Source organism: Pieris rapae, chromosome 15 (genome assembly GCF_905147795.1).
Source record: "Pieris rapae chromosome 15, ilPieRapa1.1, whole genome shotgun sequence".
NCBI lineage: Eukaryota > Metazoa > Arthropoda > Insecta > Lepidoptera > Pieridae > Pieris > Pieris rapae.
This window is the reverse complement of record NC_059523.1, coordinates 5,019,051-5,039,238: the sequence shown is the minus strand read 5'-3', so window position 1 is coordinate 5,039,238 and position 20,188 is coordinate 5,019,051. Positions and strand designations below refer to the sequence as shown.

Below are 20,188 nucleotides of genomic sequence, written 5' to 3'. Positions count from 1 at the left end.
TTTTTTATTACGGGTTTTAATCTTAAATATCATACAACAATTACTGTAATATTAGTCAAATTTATACAAGTACACTTTCAAATTAATATCCTAATTTTTGAAGTATAATAAAGAAGGATACGCAGAAAGTAAACACTCTTCATGAGAAACTCAAGGGGCTAGAAATTTCTAAGCTCTCAATTAAACGGTGCCTTATTATTTTCCGCCCCTTTTGTAAATCAAACAAATTATTGCGTTGATCTGTTTTATATTATTTGCTTTGTTAATCTGAGTAATCAAAATGTACAATTTCAATTATAGACTCAACGCTTTCCATTATGAATCGTACTTAGACTATGTGAGTGACATTTGAATATGTGAGCTTCTAGGTTTTATTTTGTAATCCGAATGTCATCGTTATGTCATTATTGTAATAATTACGGGCAGGCTAAAGACTTTCGACCTAACATATTCTTTATTCAAATTTCGTCGATAACTAGCAAAATTCCGGCTCAATAGACAAGGAATAATCTCATTTTACTTTTTCAAAGCCTATCAACTAATTCAAAATTCGAACAAAAATGTTGTAGAGGTTTTGTTTCAAAAGCAATAAAAAAAGATAAACAGTAGATATAAAACTAAGGGAGAACTCTTTAGCACACCTGCCCTAAGGAAAAAGTTTTGACGTAACAAACATTTTTAAGAAAAATAATTGCTCGTTTATTCACCGGAGGGCATTAATTTCCCTTCATCCGCAATTCGGATTAAAACCAACCCAATTAGTACATTATTTCGTCTTAGAAATCTGATTAAGCAAAGGATTTCACAATGAAAGTATTTATTTCTTGATACTCTTTAGAAATAAACAAATCAGGTGGAAATGTAGTGCAAATCACCTAATTTCTAAATCAATATTAATTATTAATTTAAGTTCAGTAAATTTACTCCGTATTGCTAAACTATATATAGACTCTGTATTGAGCATCTATGACTTAGTAGTGATCCCTTCGATTTCCGTGGAAAGAAAGTTAATTCGAAGAGAGATATATATATATATATATATATAATATCTAAAGAAGTTGAATCAATAAAACAGATGTTCCTGATAAATGTTTTTTTTTTCTATTATTTATTTATTTATTTATTTATATAGTACTCCAACAGCTAACACAAAATACATATAATAACAAACAAATACACCAAAAACATAGCCACAAACGGAATACATGATACATTATAATAAAAAGATTTAAAAAAGGTTTTCCAAAGATAACTAACAATCAACCAAAGCGTAAAGACGTATTTAACAACATATCTCATAAAATAAATCGTAATTATAAGTAGTTTCTATTTAGTAATCCCACAATTCCTACACTTTGAATATCTCCCTCTTTACAAACAAAATCCTATGTCTTCATAATTTATTGCACTCAGAAGAAATATTATATCTGAATCGTTTAAGACTCTGCTTGTAATTCAAACACGGCTAATTAAAAGGGTTACTTTGGAAACAATTAATTGAAAAAAATATTTTCTCAAGACATTTTTTATGGTTTGTTTTACTGTGAACAAATTTATAATTGACTATACATAATATAACAATATTTAATCATCTATTCTGTGAATAGCATCCGAGTCAATTGTCAATGTCAAAATCATTGTAAACACTTAACAACAAAGTTATTATTGGTAAAATATAACTAATAATAAGATAAATTATACGTTTACGAAATTAATATAGGTAACTTTGCTTACACAGATTACTATTACAACAAAATATTTGAAAACAATAAAAGTTACAAAAACAAAACACGACGACACAACTTCAGCTGTTTTTGTTTTCATAATTCTTTCTTAGGTCTATACATCCACAGCAGTATGTAGCATATTACCTAGATCAGAAAGCAAAGAGCCAACAGGAGCGATTACCCGCAGGCGACTGACATTCACGATTTATGCCATACAATGTTACAATAGTAATGGTGCTTCTCTATTACCACTACGTAAGGTTACTTAGCGAAAGATCGCAGTCAAATGGGTTGAAGCTAAAACCTGTTCCTCGTATGAGCTTGGAATATCTCGCTTTTATCGCATCATGTTGTATTCGACAAATTCACTGAATAATGCGACTGGAAAGTGGTATATAGTATGTCTAACAATGAATGTATCAGCGGGAATTTGTTAGCATAATACTAATATTGTAACCCATTTTACTTGTACACTTGGTTTAAATTTTAAACATTGTATTCGAAACTGCACAGATACATAATGCTAAAGTGAAATAAACACAGAGTAAGAATCATTTATTTTCTATCTATTTATTTTCTTTGACGACTCTTTGATATAGTTTAAAATTACTGGTATTGGGTGACGGCATTATTTTTATTTGAATCTCGCGTTCGTTGAGGACATAACGATGTACAAAGTGGGTATAAAATTTACGAAGTAATTGTCTAGCAAATATTTCTTTAGTACACACGGTACAACGATCATAAAGGAGTATTATGTTGTTATACTGACAACAATAATTCACAAACCTCACGGCATGCAACCAATTTTAAATAAGATAGCATCATTTCTAACAATTTCAATAGCCAATAAACATTATACATTACTGTACTACGATATCCTCAGACCTAAAAATGCTAGACCTGAAAATTTAAAAGAAATAATCACCAAAACATATTAATGTACACTTTTTTTTTGGTTCTTGGTTGTTGGTTTTTTTCATATCTGTAGGTGATCTTATAGACAAAGAATTCTGACGAAATATCGGGCCTAAGAAAAGCTTCGTCAAAGAAATTTAAAATTAACGGATTCTTACCAAACACGTTAAGGCAGGCTATCCACGCAGCGAGCTAGCAAAGTTCAACAGAACCATATATAATGCGTAATGTAAATGTATAGTATTCATATTTTAATATAAAATATGATACATTTTCAGATAAATAGATCTGAACCTTATAGCTACATTATTCTAAAACTAAACAAAAGGGTGGGGCATTTAAACGAGAACAAATCGTTTTCGTGTATTTCCACATTTCCATACAATCCCCATATTTTCCACCATAACCTCTCTCATTTCCGGCGAGCATACATCATTCGGACATATTAAGACATCGCCGGCGCTTTCCGGAAATCGTTTTTACGTAAAATCACACAAATAGAGCACGCCACTAATCTTCTAGATTATCTTATGTGTAATAGCACGCTAGGATTATTGCTTAACTATTTTCATAACTTAGTAATTTCGTTATGAGTTAATCAATCACTCAAATCAATTAACAACTGTGAAACACAGACACGAAGATACACTCACACTTTGATATTTTTTTATTTCTAATCTGTATTTATATTGCAAAGAGGTGAAAAATTATTTACCGATGGATCGACCACGTTACTTATGTGTTATAGACCCAAATATGTAAAGGCTTTTTCATGGTAGACGGAGATTTGCAAAGAAAAAGAGTGTGTGTACTTATGTAAACGTGTTAGAAGTTATACTTTTTGGCGTATGGAAAGAAATAACTAAAATGCAGTAGTGATTAACGATAAATATTAAATTTAATCAAAAAGATTTTATTTAAATAAATAAATGATTAGTAAATACTGTGGTATATGAAATTGATTCAAATAATATTTCTTTATTCACACTGTTTAATTGCACTGTTACAAAACATAAAATATAAAAATACAAGAATATACAACTTGAGCATAGTTATCGATTGCCACGCCACCTAGATCTAACTTTACGATGTCGTATTTAGATGTTGGTGTGCGCGCGCATCGTAAAAATTCACTCTCATCATTTTTCTCCATCGCGCCAAAAGAAGTATAAATTCAAAAAGTCCCGCCTAACACCGCGTCTATCTATCTCTTCTATTCATGAGGATGCTAAATGTTCAAAGTACGCGCAAAGCCGGGGCGTGTCGCTAGTTCGTTATTATTGTACATCGATGGTATGCAGATAATACAAATTATCTATCGTCATATGTTGATGCTCGATTGACACGAAGCTAGTTATGAAACTCAATTAAAACAGTTAACGAATGTGAAAAACTTGAGAATTCTGATTGTCGGATAAGCACGATTGTCGGGATTGCATATTGAAAAAACATGCAACGCCGATAAGACTTACATGCTTGACCGAAGCGGTTTAATTGAAGATAGCATTTCCTACTATATGTGTGTATATTCCTACTATATATAATGTAATCTTATAAATAAAATTCTCGTGTCGCGGTGTTTGTGGTTAAATTCCTCCGACACGGCTTTCCCGATTCTCATGAAATTTTGTGTGCATATTGGGTAGGTTTGAGAATCGGACAACATCTATGTAATCCACTACTAATTTTTTTTTTCAATTTTAGATAAAAAACAAATTTTTAATTTTTTGTATGATACAGCATTAGTAAATACATATTATAACCCTGTATTTAAACCCTTTACAATCGACCCCAAGCAGGCATAGGTTTTATCCATACCTTAGAAGCACTAAAAAAAGAAATAAAATATACTATCAAAGTGTAGAATACTCTTATGTACTTTATTATCACTTCCCTTTTTAACGTAACATAACACTTTTTACAAATAAAATATTGTATTCACATTCAGAAAAGGTATCAAATAATTTATTACCGTTAGTTACCTATTTAAAAAATATGCATCATGGCATAAACATTGTCTGAGAAACATTTTGAAAATCGAACGAACAAGGCTGGCTATAACAATAAATAGAGTATAGGTATATCTAAAAGAGCCATAAACGAAATCAATATAGCACATTAGTATAGTCTGTGGTCAGTGCAGTATGAAGGTTATTGCGACCACAGAGCAGCGTAGTTGTTATTGCTCTACCAATCGTGATCAACAAAAACCACAATTCAGTTAATACTTAATCCTTATTTATTGTTATTAAATGTCTAAACGTAAATTTTAAGTATTTTTAATTTTCAATTAATATATGATTAGCTATATAAATTTTCTAAATTAATAAATTGTAGCTATTTAGTGTGTCGCCTTGTCTTTGATTTATGAAATATAGAACACGTCTTTATATGCGTTATCTGTTGTATAAAAAAGTAATAAACAATTTTATATGAACATAGATTCTCCCATAGATAAAGCGATAGTAAAATGCTCAAAGGAGCTTTTGTCTCCTACAAACAATTACACAGATTCTATTCATAAATTTCCGTGATAACAGATTGGGCCACCGGGTAGCAGGATGCGTTTAATCTTGTTTACCGAATTGAGTAACTATATGAACGCTATTAAAGTTCTATTACTGATAAAATTGTAGCTTATCAGTGCCGTGAAAGAATTTCTAACCACACAAGCGACTTCAGCCATCAAAGAAATTCGAAAATTTAAATGTTAACATTGATACAAAATCTCTCGGCTCGAGTTAGTATTAATATAATTTAAGCCAATGTTATTTAAGAATATGGTGGATCGGTCTGAAATCGGCATTTAGAATCTTCGTAATCAAAATTTATCTTTATGATAATAAACTCGCGTCATTGCGATTGTCGCAGGGGTCACCGATATTTATTTTGTTTATATATACGCACTGTTTGTGCTAATTAGATTTTTTGGCAGACCTTGCACCGACTCAGCCAGCATATTATTTCTAATTTATGACAATAAATTATTTTACAACACTTATTTTAGTGCTTCCCTTTGATATTGAAAAGTATGAATGTATTATTATTATAAAAATAAGCTACAAATATGTCAGTCTACAGATAAAAATTCAAAAGCGACGACATACAGACATACATAAATGGTTCAGTCATTAAATACCTAAGTAATATAAGCCACAATTCAATGAACTTTGCTGAAATCCGATAGATCACATTCTATGATGTTTACACCTAACAATCGCTAGAATAGGATAATGAACTCAATAACAATAGTGCCATCAGATTAGTAGGAATTTTAATATGAAATGTGATCGTTTCTAACATTCATACAGGCCATACGGTAGGCTTTATTCACTAGATGTACATTATACGTGTTATTATAGATATACACTTACTTTTATTTCAAGAGTTATATAATATTATGACAGTGGTTGCGTAATTAAATTAGATTTCAAAGTCTGTTTACTACAACCAATAATTAACAAATTACAATCATGGAAACAGGAGATTATTTTGAGTGTTTTGTTTTTTCATAAGTTTTCTGTCTAATTTTTTTTATATAATTTTATATCGGCTGAATCCCAAATTGGCATATTTTCCTATTGTTCTTAAACGATCCGGCCACTAATCTCTTTTGAGACTCGGAGTTTCCTGTTACTATCTATCTATATGTTTATAGCGTGCGCGGACACCTGCACTCTCTTTTCCATAATTCACAGCTCGATGAGACGGATATCCGACTTCGGAGCACCCTCGACTGCCTTTTAAACATGCTCATCGGAGGCTTGTCTTGCTGGAAGGCCAGGCCATTGATTATATAAAAAATCTTAATGTGTTACTACTGTTCCATTGTGCTGTGTGCTAGCTGTAAAGGCAAGACCTATCTGCACTGAATTCTAAACCAAACCAATGCGTCTACCAGTTTAAATGCCCCTAGATATAATTTTGAATAACTTCAATTGAATAATTGAACAAAATGGAATTTCTGATAAAAAAACAAGGCCAAGGGTTGTCGAATTTCTTTCTCTTTCATTTATTTAATTAATCACATTCTTATGACTGGGGTCTGTCCGAATGTTGGAATACTCCGAATAATACGAGGGATTTATTGTCCATACTAAATTAAAAAACATTTAAATGAAAAGCAAAATTCTGTTGACCTGTACTGTGCAATTGAAACCTTTTTTTATTCTCTTCGTTTATTGAACATAGTTGTACGTAGCACTATTGTGACAATTCTAATTCAAAATATTATAAAGCTGAAAAATATATCAAGCAATCAAATATTGACGTAGTATAGGACTTTGGCTATGTAAATATATACAAAATGATTTTTTTTTATTGAATTACAAATATACAAATTGATTATAAATAAATGTTTGACAAATTTTAAAACTTGTGGCAAGAACGTATAATATATAAACGAATAATAATTATGAAAATTGTGATACCAGTTAAAATTTAAGAAGGTAAGAGTAATAACGTTTTTTTTATACCTAAAAACAGGGGTTAAAAGTACAAGTCACTTTGCTACAATCTTGCTTATAATTATGTTAAAAATAATTATTAGGGAGGTACCCCAATTGCATTTTAAATTGTCGGAACCGAATCAAAAATATTGATACTTGTTATAAAATATAGTTTGATCAATGTCAACAGATGTCGCTTTATTCAATTAACAAAATCGACTAAACATTTTGAAATTTTAAGCGATTGTTTATAAATCTAGTTTTTCTAAAAGCAGAGTATGCTTTATAAATTAAATTTATGTTCCATATAAAACATTATTATAAATGTAATATATTATATTTACATATTAAATTAATAATATTAAAACAGAATGCTGTATCTACAATAATAGTTATATGGATATAATTAAACCTTACACCAATTTTTAGGCTATTTATGTTCGAATTGAATGAGTGTTGAGTGGAATAAAAAATGCCAAATCATATCGCTGTTACATCTCGAATGCTTTTTTTATTTCAATTTTCGAGGGTGCGTTAAACGCTACGTACTCTATTGAGCCTCTGACGGGGCACTTTTAACATTTGTTATTAAACCTAATAATGTATATCATAACGTATTCATATCTACAATCTGAATGGATATGCCAATTTCATTATTTTCTTTGTAACATGTTCTTCTTTCGTGCAATTTGAGTTATAATTTATTCAATGACAAGGCATGTACACACACACTCTTTCTTTTTCCTGAGTTTGTTTGGCTTACGGACGATACCCGTAATATTTTTATTATTAATTTTTTTGTAACATTTATGTTTACTGTAGCTGTCAAATATTTTGCAACATATAATGTAGTTATGGTTATATACATGATGTGGTTAAAAAATAAACAAAATAAATAGACCTCAATAGATCTTGCCATAGTTTCTTGCCAGTTCTTCTTGCTCGCTCTACGCTTGACTTGCGAACTGGTAGTAAATGTAAATTTACAATTAATTTAATTTTTTGACGTTCATAAGTGTACTTGTTTACCTATATGAATAAAGATATTTTGATTTTGGTTTTTGATTTTGATCTTGGTTTTTATACTATTGACTATTGTGCTTAGACGCATATCCTTTAATTCCGTTAACGCGTTAATACATACAAATTTATGTATTTCATAGAAACGATAAAATTCACTAACTATTTGCTTCAAAATGTTTCATTTGCATAATTGCTTTTTTTTTCCGCCATAACTATTTACTAATTCCAAATGTTTGAGCGGGGGTCGCACGCACAACAAACATAAAGACAATCTGTACGTACGCCATTTATGTAAATATCTACGGTATGGAATTATGAAAATTGTACGAAAGGTGTGGCCCTGTGTTTACGTAAATCTCTGGGTGGAGTTTGATGAATAACTATTAGTCACCCAGTGTTCGAAATTCAATTTTTAAAAATTATGATTTACCTATTACACATCTATGGATTCATAAATGTTTTAGGTCTATATAAAGTTTGTTTTTTATTCTACGTCTCTTTGGTTATATTTTAAACCTACAGTTTTAAAAAGCAGCCAAAGACAATAAAAAAAACTATTGCCTCGTTTGAAAAGTGAAGTCATTATTCGGTGATACCAGTTGTTTCACAAATTTAAGTAACATTTGTACGAACCACAGGTTTTTTATCATTATTTTGTAAAATAAAAAAAAGTAAGTCCAGACCAAAACACTGCATTTCCTTAATTAAAAATAGAAATTAAAACGCGAATTCGTTAATCAAGTCTATTAAGAGTCCGATAAAGTTTCTCATTCGTCTTAAGTCATCAGAAAGCTGTGTTATTAACGTGTCTAAATAATTACAGGGCACATCAATCAAGGATATGCAGAACGTTTTGTGCGAGTCAGCACTCGGCCCACTGTGCAACCCTTTTGATATCTATGAAATTAAATGAGATAAAATGCTTTTAAGCACTATTTACCTTTTAAATGTATATTATGAATATACTATCGTAACTTAAATAGTCCCGCCGTTTGTGATCTTACTCGTATCTTCTTATGTACCTACTACAACCACAGACCATAACCAAACTATTTTTTTGACGATTTTTTTACTGATGCCATTTTTTTAGGGGCAAACGGCCAGGAGGCTTATCTGATGTTAAGTGATACCACCTATGGACACTCTCAATGTCAGAAGGATTGCGAGTGAGTTGCCGGCTTTTTAAAAATTAGTACGCTCTTTTCTTGATCATAAGACGCCATAACACACACTTCGGTATTTAACATATACATAACATAGATGTGTGATAAAACATTTTTTTATAATGTATTCGAAAAATCCAAAATTCTGAATGTATTCATTTGTTTTAATGACGTTTTAGAAATAGACAGCTTGGTGGTTCGGCATGCCATAAAATCCAGCTAATCAAAGGACAACTAATACAAGAAATAATTTGTTATAAAGTACCACCCGTGTCTTGTTATAAGTAAATAGATCTTTTAAAGAAAACACTTTTTGACCCTTTACAGCGTGACCACGGGAAACGTAGCATAAATTTAAAATTATGTTAAATAATTAAGTTTACAATAAAAATACATAGCTTCAAAGCAAAACAGTGTTTTCTTTAAAAGATCTATTTATTTATAACAAGACATTATTGCCTTGATAATTAAATTTCCTTTAAGTTGAATAAAGAAAATGTAAGATGACCAGCGTATTTCGTCTAGAACGCGACGAATGACCCCAATTAAAAGAACAATGAATGCTATCAATCCGAAAACTTAATTTTCGATAGAAACGTGTCTGACGGTTGGACCATTGTACACAAAAACTGAACTGACGAGTAAAATATATTCAAATGAAATACATTTAATCCTGTGGCTCAAAGATCTTTGAAATCAATAATAATGTAGGCCGTTTAATTCTCTTTACAAATGTACGGAACAAACTCAAAATATATTTATTCATATAGGTATACAAGTACACTTATGAACGTCAAAAAAGAAATATACATTGAATGCTTCCATTTTACATTGACTGCCAGTTCTCAAATCAGAGGCGTAGAACAAAAGAGAAGAACTGGCGCAAAAAAGCGGTTTTCATTTAAAAAATTAGGATATTTTTATCAAATAGACAACGTTATGGAAAGAACCAAAGGGTAGAAGGAAAAGTAGGCCTTAAAATAGGTGGACAGAAGATATTGAATATATTGAATTTTTATAGTAAAGTTTGCTTCCTCCGATCCTGTTCTGTCGATCCTGTCATGATACCTATATTAATAAATTATTTTTGGCTTTGCTTTTTAACCGACTTCCTAATTAAAAGAAATTTCTAAGTCGCTGTGTAATAATTTTACTCCCAGACGATTCTAGTAGACACTAAAACCAAATAGCGCATTTTCTCGGAATCGATTGTAAGCAAAAAATGTAAATTGTAACAATGTGTTGTTGATGTATGCGTGACCTTTAATAAAATGGCACGGTGTAATTGTTTAAAAATAGTCCCATCAGCTGTTTTATAACGACTAAAATAATAATTAGCCATTTGGCCCTGACAGTATATTGTGATCGGGATCGCGCACGCGTCAATATTTGATGGACATCTTCACTCGTCATCACTACATTATATTGTCATGACTAAACCAATCTAACATTGACGACAGCAACGTCGACTCTATACAGACGACACAAGGTCACAAATCTAAAAGCACGTCCCTCCAGACGTCAATGCTCTGTCTTTGAAAGTAGACTAATTAAGTTTTTTAGAATATTTAACTCTTGTTGATTGGCAGATGGCGCTAGCGGCAATTTAAAATGAATACGTCACTTAGAATAAATGGTGCATGCTAACAGAACCTATTTGAATTTTAATGAATTTATTAATGCATATCTACAACTGGACGAAACGCTTGAAGCTCGTGAGACTAATTTGTGTTGTAAAGAAGAGATGTTTTGCGGCATCACGAACTAGATTTATATGCGAAACCACGCTTTCACGTTCTAACTTGACTTTACCCCGCATTTTTTCACCCGATCCGAAATGTACACGCGTACGTAATCTATTTGCGCTTGCAAATTTAATCACAGCATTCGGGTCCCACACACGATCGCAATAGCAGGAATCATAAAGAATCCATCAACATCAGAGTAACGCCGATCGCGAAATCCGTCATCAATCATAAAACATCAGAAAGGATTAAAATCCGCGTTGCACCTTCCGAAGCTCGAGTACCCTTGTTTTTCTCTAACCCGTAAATACTGAGGGGCGTAAGTATGGCCCGGGGGCGGCAAATATTATAGAGGGGGGCAGGGTGTACCCCCGCCCCTGTAGGGGGGCACTATCCCTTATCGCGAGCGTTACCCTCGACGGCGCGGTCGCTAGACCGCCAAAATGTGGGACAAATCGATTCCTGTGCCCCATTTTTGTACATCTGGACCACTATTGATTTTACACTTTTACAAACTATCGATTTTTAGACTCGTAAACAAAGTTAAAAAAACACGGAAAATGTTTTAAATACATTTTCGTTCTTGTGAAGCTGTTGAAATTTAAATAATTTAAAACACACACTTCACAGGCAATGGAATTCGAATTGCAATGCGTTACTTTGTGCCCTTTATCACACTATAATCAAGCGAAGTCAATTAATACAAATCAAGGATCGCATAAACAAAACTCGTAAAAACGGAAAGTGCGAAGTACGAGTAAGAATACGCAACGGGGGTCGGCGCGGTTGTAAAATAGAAACAAAGTTATTCCACGTGAGGCGACTATAATTATTTTAAATGTGTCTCTTGTAGATATAAAAATAAATTTATATCGATCGTAAATTCTCTAGATTAAACAGAAATTCCGATGCCTTCGCTCTTTTACTTTGTAAGCTTACTGAAAAAAGTATTTTATATATAAGATATTTGTTAGATGTTTTATACTCGTATAACAACGTATACAATATATGAATTATATATCGTATAGAAAGTAATTTTATGTAACTATAAAAGTTTCTAAGAAAACTATATTGATATTGATTAAAGCTTTTTTTTATTAATCCATTTATTATTTTTATAATTTATTTATAAAACACTTGGCACGCAGAAGTTTTGCCTGATGTTAAGTGATATGCCCGTAGACAATTTCAATGCGAAAGGGCTTTGAAGATTGGTGCTTCCTTATGAATTGGTATAAAGTGTTGGTGGTAGCCCTAAAATCACTCAGACGTCGAGATACAGGTGAATTTTGGTATTCTGCCTTGACGAAACTCAGCGGCAGGTATAAATGTTATACTACTATTTACGGCCCGTTCATATTCACTCATGATTTTATTTTCTAATTATCTTCCTACATTGTAAGACTATAACAATAAAAGCAGTGTAACAGACACAATATTGATGCTATAAATAGTAATTTACTATCACCGACTGGAAGATTTGATATAACTTTTTATCGATTCTCTTTTAAATTGTTGCGAATGTTTTATTACTTTTTATAGATCGTATATCAGAATTTAACGAGGTTTGGTTGTCTTTTTCAGTTTGTGCTGCTTGTTAACTTGGGGTAACAAAAATAAGTGGTTAGTTATTACGTCTATGACAGTATCGTAATTATCGACTCGGATCGTCTTTATTTACCTCAGTGATACATAAGAGCAGTGATCGTTGTAAGTTCTATCCCGGGCTGTGCACCAATGGACTATCTTTCCATGTGCGCAATTAACAGTCGCTCTAACAGTGAAGAAAACATCGTGAAGAAACTGGCGCTTCTTGTCAGACCCAGGAGGCTGATCACCTACTTGCCTATTAGATGCACGATTGGTCATGAAACAGATACAGCGCCACTAAATTTTCTTACCCAATAATTAATTGGTAGCTGTTAAAATACGCGTTTACAAGAACCACTGATTAGCCAGCAGATCAAGCTACGAAACTGGAAATAGATGGGCCAAATACTTCAGAGACTCTGCTGGTGTTGGCGCTTGATTGGAACCCGCAAGGAAAGCGGAAGCGTGAATGTCCCAAACCTAATGTCATACAGTTGCAGATGAAGCAAAGACAGACAGAAAGACTTCAAAGAGAGAGAAGAAGGGCGACACGAGGCTCCGATCGATAGAGAGACCGATCGCGACGGACACTCACTGTGGTCTCTCTCTGCACCATGTTGGGGTTACATGACATAAGACATTATATAAAGGAAGTGGTTAAAATACTTATGAGAAGTAAAAATATATGAAAATAAATTAAGCAAAATAATATGTTGAATATTTTGAATCATTCTAAAATCCTCATTCCACAAAGTTAAATATGACTATGAAACAAATATATAACTTAAATGTTTATTTATTTATGGAATTGGTCTTTGAGGTTTTGAGAAGGCTCTTGCCAAAGAAGACATACAGATATATAGAAAGAATCAGATAAACATATAAATGTGTTTAAGTGTACAAGTATCTGAAATATTATTTATAAAATATACAAAACCTAACTAGCCTTGGGTTTGTAAAATTGCCATGAACCGACTATTCTAGTAAAATACGACACATACGTATAAACAGAAAAAAATATTGTGTATAGTGTATATATGTGATTATTTAATACACATTACAAATCACTTTATATGAAGCCTCTAATGCAAAGATTATCCATAGAAATCTATCATCCAATTAATGAAGAAAGTTACTCTAGGTTACCGTACAACTAACTGTATGCAATTAATGATTTTTACGGTCAAAAGATAAGCTTATTCTCACAAAGGTGAACCAAGCGCATCGGGCAAAAACGTCATTGCGCTGCATTTCCTCAACTATTGTTTTGATATGCATCTCTGTTAATAACTGTGTATCTTCTGTGGATCAAAACAATCTATTTACATGCAATTTATATATGCCAGATTATTCGTGTTATTGTTTTTCATATTCATTAGTGATAAAGTTATAAAAACAGCCTAAACACTTGATTAAGGTGTGAGAGTTTTAGTTAATAAACTAGTTTTAACTGGTATAAGCTGAAATGGTGACATGTGAAACGGTGTTTGGATAAATAATAGGCGTTTTTACCATTGCCAGAGACCTCGTTCGTTGCCGATTTTAAAAATTTCTTTCAGCATTTAGCGTTTTGAAGCTTGAACTGAAACGTTTCATTATAAGGCAAGATTGTATATGTAAAAATAACAAAAGCCGTCATAATAAAGGTGTTTTAAATTACTTATAATTAAATGAATAAATCCCTAAGATAACCTTGAAATTAATCCGCCGCGGCCTTGTCCCAGCTATAAAACATCTGCAAATTAAGAGTCAGAAAAATCTAATTATAGCAAGATCTGCTTTACTATAATTAACAAAGCATCAACAAGATTGCTCTTAAACTGTACGTGAATGAAAAATATAAATAAAGTTATATGAATGAACAGATTAAATAAATAAACGGATAAAGTAATATTTTTTTATCTGCAATCATTTTAAAATTATCCAAAGAGTGCGTGCAAAAAAGTTATGACAGTTTTATTGTTAAATTAAAATTTATTGTAACTTAATACTTAATAAGTGAATTTAAATTTTTCAGTATGGCGTCTTTTGTGTTGTGTTGTGTGTTCTTAGATGTGTGTCAAACGGGACGACAGACCGCGTATCTGTGGACTAATGAATTGACATATCACAGACGAAACGCCTGATTGTCTTTTGTTTTTCACATAGGTATCCTCAATACGGAATCCGTATCTATTCAATCAATTCTCTAGTCTGTGAAACCGTTCATCTCATGATAACCAGCAATGACTCTATAATTAAACATGATTAGAGCTCAACACAGTGCAATTATATGGCTACCGAGTTACATGCGATATTCAATATCTGGCACGGAAGAGAATTTTTACATAGATTATCTTTTCATACTTGTTTAAAAACATTTTGAACCCAAGAAGCGTTTCTTTGTTTGCTAATCAAATATTTTTGTTTATGTTTTGTAAAAATAACTTTACATCCTTACATATAGTCTTTATAGCCTAAGATCCGGGATTAGAAAAATATACCCTCATCTGTTATTTAGATGAAACAATTTTTTATAAGCTGATTTGACTATGATAAACTTATAAAAACAACCTCTGCCTAATCTCTCATCTATTAATCAACTAATTTATTTTTAAGTTTTACTTTCTCATGTTAGTTACATGTAGTAAGTTACGCCGTTTATTATTGTACTTAGATTTTTTAATTAACGTGTGAGGGAAATAAGCTACATGTATTTACCTTTTCTCACCTGGCCGCAGGTAAGTATAGCAATCATAGAGATGGGTGCCTACTACAGTGAGGTATATAATATAAAATATTGACGGTTTTAACTTACTACATGTAACTAACATGAGAAATCACCTGATAAAAAATTGTTTTATCTAAATAACAGATGAGGGTATATTTTTCTAATCCCGGATCTTAGACTATTATGAAGCTTATTGATTATTGTATGCTTTTCACAGATAGTAGAATTTACTAACATTTAACGAATTTTTTATTTTTTTTATTTTTAGGTCGCAAAGATAGATGAAACTAACACAGGCGAAGATGTCCCATTTTATTACTTTTATATAAGCAACAATTTGATGCTAGCAAGATGTAATACGCATACTTTTATATATTTTTAATAAAACACGATTCCCCAATACAAATATTGTAGTCCCTAACCAATATTCAGTGACAAGAAACTTCTTAGTCATAACGAAACAAAATGCGAGCTATTAGGCAGTTTCGCGACAAATAAACCGAATAAACGCGATTTCCTCAAACGCAGTAAAGCGACAAACTGTTCCACAATGGGAATGGAGGCAATTTATTACGATTGATCAACAAGTAGCTGGGGAGGAAAGAAGCCGGAAACTCGGGAAAATAACAGTCGTAACGCACACTCGAAAAGCGTAATTCGAAAAACGCACACAAATGACACGAGGGAATCCCTCCGGCTAGACGGAGTTATCATTCTCTATTTCCGTAACGTACTATTGAAATTCCATCTCGCTCGCACGTGTACTGAAAGCTATCTCCGTCCCTTTTTCATTCATTCATGGTTAGATTTGAATGGATTTCGACGCTTTCATGGAAATGTGTGGAACGATTTTTGTAAACACACACGTACGCTAGAATTTGAATTTAGAATGTGAAGATTTCTTAATAATTTGATCATTCGATGAATTACAAAGTAGATTTGTAAATACTAAGTAGGTATGAGGGCACGATTTAGGTTTAATATTTATTCTATATAAAAGAAAGAAATCATTTATTTGTAATTGACGCGTGTGCAAATTAAATTAAATAAGTACATATGTGAAATCGGATTAATTAGAATCGTTGTATTCTCTTCTAAACTCGTAACAATGAAGTATAAAGCGTTACATCTTTAACTCTTTGGTGCCTTCTAGTCCTCTATACTTTGTTTCAGCAGGTATAGAACCCAGGACCATAAATTTAGTAAAGTTTAAGAGCACTTAAAATTAAAAAAAAATAAAAATTTAATTTGAACTTAATCAGTAATAACCTATACATTTAAATCTCCTTAAAGTCAAAGGCAAAACCTCGAATGAGGCTTTGCTAACAAAACACACTCCTATGTAAACTTATCTTTGCTTTTAATAAACAATATCTTCGCTGAACAAGCAATGAAGACGCTTATAATTTAGTACTGAGCATGTGTCTGAGACAGCATCTTGGTTTAATATTTCAATGAGAACCTCGCCTTGGATCTCCGCCAGTATTAGTATATCATTCATAACAGTGAAACACATGCCACAGTTCGGTCATTCAATATATTCGTGTGTAAGAAAACTAGAGGCTAGAATCCTTCATCTTGGCCTGGTCATTATAGGCAACTAGGTCTAAGGCATGGTTATGTGTTCACTGTATGAGCGATTACACAGTTAGACAGACAGATGGGTGATTAGCCGAGGATGGAAACCACGATCTTAGAAGTTAGAAAGACTATGAGATAAAGTACACACAAAGTTATTCGTCTATAAGAAATAAACATATAACTGTTAAGAAAAAATATATGTACCATAATTAATTCAAGAAATTAAATTAAAAAAACATTTTAAAGAAAACGCTTTTTTATCGTATTAAAGATATGTACCTACTTATAATTTTTTAACATATTTTTTTTGTAAACTTCTTCAGATGTGATAATTTTTGACATTCAAGTCAGAAAAAAAATATATTAAATAATTATAAGTTTATAATACATAGCTTAAATCCGGTAAAATGTGTAAAAGCGATGTTAATAGACAGAACTACTTATTTTATTTAATTTTAACCAGAGAAAATAAAAGTAACTCACGAAAGAGTATTCACCTACTTAGTAATAATAATTAAAAATAGGGAATTAGAAAACTTCGATAAATTAAGAAGGTCCCTGCATAGCAGAGTATTTTCTCGCTGCAGTACTTTTTCGTTTAGGAAAGCATCGGCTCTGGGGTCAGCGGTAGCATCTACCAGGCACCAACTTAATCAGCGTTTGAACCCTGCGGCCAAAGAGTCCACTCAAAAGGAAACCAAAGCAGAGATGAAGAAAAAACTGTTAATTATACTAGATTTACACATATATAATTTATATTTAACAGCGTGATGATAAACTAATTTACAACCAATTTCATTGAAGAAAAAGATTCGTTAAGAAATATGTATTCTAACCTCTAAATGTAAGAAAACTTAAATTAAACAACTAAAGCGTCCAAAATATATCCGAAGACATCTAAAACAAACTTGTTTAACCCCTTTTTGTCCCAAATCCGACAAAAAATGGTCCCAAAGTTCCGTCACACCTACTACCGGCTACCGCTCAAAGGTAATGAGCCGGTTATTTCAGTTCTTTGTTTATTTACAAAATATCACTCCGTTTGAAGGCGGACCATCAAATGAGTCGTTAAACTGAAAATTCCATAAGAAGTCGTGTTGATGACCCCCTAATTGTGAAGCAGAGACAATAGACGGAAGATCTATTACATTCCGAATACAAATCGAATTAGGATGTATTGGATTATCGTGTTAAGTCTTAATTAATAGTACCCGATTAATTGGGTTTAAGTGTTATTGTAATTCATTGATTCATCCCCTTAGTATTAAGATAAAGTACTAATATGTGAACGTTTTATTATTTATGTTTCTCTATAAGCAATAATTATCCTATTTTAGTAATGTCTAAACATCTATAAAAAAAACATTGTTATTCAAATTGGCCACATACAAATAACTAGAAAAAAGGTTTTATTGTATTTTGTCTATTACTAGTCCTTTTAGGAACGTTCTAATTACAAACAATTTTGATTAACCGAAAAAGCCTTAGGTGGTTAACTACAAAAAACGGCGGTAAAAGGTAAGTTCCATATTTAAATATTCAAATTTTAGAAGCCTCATTGTCACAGATTGTATTAATAGGTATAGGCTATGTATGAAAGAGTTATAAGTTGGGGTTCCGTTGAGCGAATGAAATCCGACACGATCTCGTTTATCTGCTGTCGAGCAATTATTGAAGCGTGAAAAGGAACGTCCACTATTGTACACGTTTTGTAATGCGGGCGATGCGTTCTTAAAAATATCCCGTTTCGTAGAGGCCCATATGCCGTATCAAATATGAATGAAGTACAAAATTTAACAGATTAAAACTGAAGTTATTTGAAGATATTAATTTGGGACGCTTGATTCACATTCAGAATACCTAAAGTAAAAATTTCGAACATAGAAAGTTAAAAAATATCTCTTTTTTAACGTCAGTTTTAAATTAACCTCAACATGTAGACCAAAATAATATGTCTATTAATGACCTAATAATATATCTAATTAAAAAAAATATGCGTTGCGACCTTTCCCTTCGTTACAGTTATATACAGTGTATAAATTAAAAACTTAATATTAATTAAAATTAAATCTATTTTTGCCATCAAAAGTCCACACACGAAGCTTTTGTAATAAAAAACGTTTTGTAATCTATAATTCTTTGTCGATGGAATCACTGAAATCGTAATAGTGGAAACATGTCAATACAATTTATCGTGATACGTTGCACGAATTATTGGCGGCCATTTTGTGTTCGAAATGAAATTTGAGTCTTTCCAACGACGATAATTATTTTGACTATTTCATGAGTTTATCCAATTCGTTATTATTATCCTTATTGTTTTTTATAGCACATAGTGGACATAGTGGATTTTAAACCTATATAATATTATATAATCATCATCAAAGTTATGTTAATTATTAGTGGAATTTCCGCCATTTGTATACTTAACTAAACTTATTATAAAGTTGCATTATTATAAACCCATACTTTATCGCCTACTAGTTCTAGAAAATTATAAGATATTTAGACCTTTATCGTATTAATTAATTTACCGTCAGGGACTTTAGATTTTTCATACCATAACTTATTGTTATAGAAGTTATTTATTCTTTATTATGGCCATTTTAATTATCCATTTGTCAGCGTCATGTCATAACTATAAATATGTACTAGAATAATGTATAGCTTTTTTATTTATTGTTTTGTATTAGACCAAATGTGAATTTAAAAATATATGAAGAAGAATTTGAAAAGTGTTAAAAATAACCGATATTAATTAACCAAAGACACGGCTCGTCAAACGAGAAAAAGACGCGCGAACGCAACCGTGCGGAAATATTAGATTATTATTGATAATGTTAAATCAACGCGCGTTGAAAAACTTTCCGTTTTTAATAGGAGTTAATCATCAATTTTTAACTAAGAATTTAAATGTATTTGTGACTGTAAACCGTAATATATTTTTCTTTCAATATTTGCTAATCATTATTTTGTATTAAAGTGTTTTTTATTCTAATCACATTTTCATACCAACCAGCTTGTTAAATAATAAAGAAGAAACACGAAATACAATAAAATTAAAAAATGCAGTCTGTCAAGGGAAACCCTTTTAAGTAAAAAACCTCTGTCAGTGTTCCCAGTTTAATACTTAATTCCATAACAAAGTTAATAAGAATTAAATAATCACACATTCATACAAATAACAAAACAATAAATTCTAATTGCATGAACACGTGAATATAAATCGCGTCAATTTACCCTAAACATAAATGATTTCATAAAATTCAAATAAAAGTTAGTC

The 20,188-nt window shown here is 31.6% G+C and overlaps 1 protein-coding gene across 4 annotated transcripts in view; it reads right to left on the bottom strand.

Annotated features, from left to right (window-relative positions):
- Positions 1-20,188, bottom strand: part of LOC110992270 (dachshund homolog 2) — a 135,053-nt gene that overhangs the window by 113,591 nt on the left and 1,274 nt on the right. The gene's annotated exons all lie outside the window — the stretch shown is intronic.